This window comes from Seriola lalandi, unplaced genomic scaffold, assembly GCF_002814215.2.
Source record: "Seriola lalandi dorsalis isolate HSWRI2012SDOR001 ecotype SW California unplaced genomic scaffold, Sedor1 jcf7180002054415, whole genome shotgun sequence".
Taxonomy (NCBI): Eukaryota; Metazoa; Chordata; class Actinopteri; order Carangiformes; family Carangidae; genus Seriola; species Seriola lalandi.
The window spans coordinates 431010-434196 of NW_019524968.1; positions in this window are offsets into that span (position 1 = coordinate 431010).

The window sequence follows — 3187 nt, forward strand, 5'->3', positions numbered from 1 at the left end:
TTATGAAAGACTCAAAAATAAATGAAAATAAAATAAAAGGAGAGAAGGGCCAGATCAAAGCAGATTGAAATTAATGCATGAAAGATTTGCTGTGCACATTTCTGGTGGCTGTGGACTGTGGATTTAGTCTCCCTTCACTTATAATGTGTTTGTTTAAAGATTTCTTTGTGTTCAGTGTGTAAACTGTATGTATTGTTTTTTTGTACAAATATATTACAGTAATATAGTAGAATATATATGAACCACATACACACACAGATATGGACAAAATATAAAAAAGAATGATAATTCAAAACAGCATAGTACAAACTAAGAGAGAAAAATATAATTTGAAAAATAGATAGGAAGGGTGATGATGCAACATTGTTCCTTAATATATTCCTTTTCTCTATTTACTTGCTATGTCTATAGGCACTATCTCAACATGTCAGATAATTATTTTTCCAATTGAATCAAAAGGTCAATCTTTGTACCAGTAGGTTGATAATGATACCACATCATGTTCCACATTGTTTTTTACTATTAGAGTTTATAATTCAATCATCATCATCATCAAGGGATCTAGATCAACCGGCTAATGCAAAGTTATTGATTAGGCCTGAAAAATATTGCTCCAATAATCTGACACCCTCAGACAATTCCAGAACATGTGAGCTAATGATGCCCACAGTGTTCATATGATGGATCTATTTCTGGACATATCTTATTGAGCCTTTGTTTACACCAATGTAAATGATGTATTTTCTTGAATTATATGAGACCATGTCATAATGAAAAACTATGAATCTGTTCTAGGGCTACCTGCCGCTGCTCTACTGCTTTTATGTGTTCTGTAGTTGTTGAATATGTCAACCTCTATCCTTAAGTCTTTATTTCATTTGTGTTTTCACCATGTTTGTTGCTGTCACCACATTATGATCACAAAGAACTCATCAGAGCATGATGTATTAAGGATAGTTATTATAAGGCCTTTAGGTGGATCTCATTACAGCCCAAATATTTAGTGACATTTACTGTTAAGTCTTAACAGAGTACATACTAAAGGGTCATGGGACATAACCACAAAATACACCTTTATCAGAGAAGACATTTGGACTTGTCGCAGTAGGAAAAACATTCGTGTAGCTACTTTATACACTCAATTTAGTTGCTTCACTTTCAGGGTCCTGGTGCTGTTCATGCTGAGTCATTGTCAGTGTATTGGCTAACTGGGACAGCCATCTTTAATGTTATTAGTACCACCTGACCTAATAAAGGCTTAGTTTGCACTCAAAATCACTCCCTCATTCACTGATTCACAACTCCCTATATAATAGACACATATACTTTACTCAATAGTGTATATTGATATATTAATAAATTCATATTTCTTACACTTACTAAGTATTGTCTTTTTGCATCATCACTCACAGGAGTAGAATCAGTTTTCACACAACCTGAATTGCATTGTGGAACAGGTAGAAAGTAGTGTACATGCCACTCACTACTCTTTTTGTTTCACTGGGAGGATTTCTGAGGTCACTACAGAGCTTACATTTCACATTTAGAATTTGAACATTCAAATAAAAACAGAAAATATAATGAACTACAGTATATCATAAATAGGGAGTATATACACAGCCCCCGAAACATGACTCACTATTACATCCTCCATGGAACACAGCCATTGTTATTGCTTTTACTTACACCTGCTATTATATAAGTCAAATTGCCTGCTGTGTGAAAGGTCTATTGCAGAAAGATGTCACTTGACAGCATCAGCACCATTGGAGGTATTTTGTCACTATGGTGAAAAGAAATAAATGATGTCATCTCTCCTGGCATACAATCTGAACTGAAACTGTAGCCTGTATTAACAGCTTATTCAGCATATTTCTTTGTATCTGTTCTAAAACAAAAGTGTATACGTTTGTAATTTCATTTGATCCAGACTATATAACAGTTGGCTGGGTCCGTTTTGCACACATACGCAGGTTATTAGTCATGGTAGTACTTAGTAGTGGTTGCAGTTTGTAGGCTCTGATAATGAACTATTGAACCCAGAATCTTGTTTAATCAATCCTGTGGTTTAATTTCAGATTGTTGTTTTTCATCAAAATTGTATAAATGTTCTTAAATTTGTGCAAAACTGTGAAAAGGATGTTATAGAAATGGCAGATATTTCTATACAGAAGGGCACTCACAAACGTTTTGTTTAAAACTGATTAGAGAAGCACAATCAAATGACCCCAGCTATGTCACAAATTGAGGGCATACAGGAACTGGCGTTACTTTGTAATGTGTCCCTTTGTTTTTTTTGTTCACAGGCAGCTAAAACACAGAGCAGGTCTGATGTGTAATCTGTGGACACGCCGGGGAGTGCACTCACACCACACTGACTGACTGTGTTTGAAATTAAATCAGATCATTCTGACAAGGTTGACTCGGTACTTTGTTTTGCTTCTTATGGGCAAGCCAAGATGATGTATGAGATTCATACTGTGCAGACAGGCAGCTACAAATTTGCTTGGCTAGTTGACTGGTGGGAGGTTGGGTAGTGGCAGTGAGTGAGGTGGGGGTGTAAAGAGTCGTCACATTAAAGGAACAAAGTGAAAGAAAGAGAAGCTTTTGTTCTCATTTTGTCTTTTTTTTTTTTTTTTTTTTGAAGCTGTTGTTTGTCAAAAGAAAAAGGATTCCTCTGGTCTGATGATTTACATCTGAGCATAAGCTTTACACAAAAACAAAATTTAAATTTGTTCTTCTGACATTTGCCAAATGTTGCTTTTTCTTTGGACACAATTTGAGGTACCATTTAGGCGAAATGCTTAAAAACATACTTAAAATCTGTTCCGCTCATCTGATTGGTCACATGGTAGAAGTTTGATTAATGAAACTGATCTGACTTGGGGAAACAGGCCCCTCTGTGTTGCCTCCCCCTTATTTCAACTTTCTTTCGCCTCCCCCGTCCCCTACACTGAGCCTTGTTTTCTGCCCCCCTCCCCAATATCCCATGCTGAATGAATGGCACAGATGTTGTTGGACAAGACAGTACCCCTTGGTCCCCTTCCCCTCACTATTCGCTCAGCATGAGGTCTGAAACTTGTTTTTTGATCATTGTTTCCCCCCAAACGTCTCCCTCCTCTAGAGGAAAAAAAGGACCCAAAGAGGAGGGAGATGTGGAGACCAGGAGCAGCCAAATTAAAGAGGG